Genomic DNA, 901 nt, shown 5'->3' with positions numbered 1-901 from the left:
AAACCCGAACGAAGAAAAATAATTTTGATCGATGATCATCATCAAGTGTAAACAGATCAAGTTAAGAAATGGAAATGGAAATTTCTTCCACAATCTCTGTTTTATTTGTTAATTAGATGGATTTTTCTATTCAATCTATTCAATTCTGTGCATATTGCAAATTGCAAAAATGGATGCTTCCAATAATTGAAATTCATATTCAGATTCGATACTGATAGGCTAATGTCTGCATCTTGAGTGGACTCAACTCGAATATCAGTAAGACATTGATTGAAGAAACAGGGGATTTATTAATGAATAATGTTATTCCCAGTCATTCACTATCCTAATGTCCTTACATGATATACATGTAGTGATTAGTGATTTGTTACATAAGATAATAAAAAATTACTACATTAATGTATCAAATCACTAACTGTCACATATATACCACATAGGATGTTAACGTGTTGTCGTTTTATCCTGCAAGTGGACGGATCGTAACAATTAATAAAGTGGACCTTTTGAGTCCGAATTATCGTTTCCACGAGAACTATTTTCTAGCACTTAATTCATTTTTTCTTTAACTGTTATTTGATGGAAACAAATTAAAAGTTGTATGATTTGAATTTTAATCTAAATTCTAGAAAATAAATGAATGCTCACACAATTTTTTTTTGTAAAATCAAAAAATTAAAGGACGTTAGGGCCAAATAATTTCACTCATTGATCATCTTTACATTTCAAATTAAGACTCAATTCTAATGTATTGTTCGGTCGAATTCTCCTATTGTATTCAATTTACCCCTCTCGAGTTCTCATTGAGCCTATTCAACTAATTAAATTTCATATCTCTATGCAAATTCAACTTAGTTAAACGATTTTTTTATTCTAGAAATTCAATTATGACCGCAATAAATTG

This window comes from Olea europaea, chromosome 2, assembly GCF_002742605.1.
Source record: "Olea europaea var. sylvestris chromosome 2, O_europaea_v1, whole genome shotgun sequence".
NCBI lineage: Eukaryota > Viridiplantae > Streptophyta > Magnoliopsida > Lamiales > Oleaceae > Olea > Olea europaea.
This window is presented reverse-complemented; position numbering follows the sequence as displayed.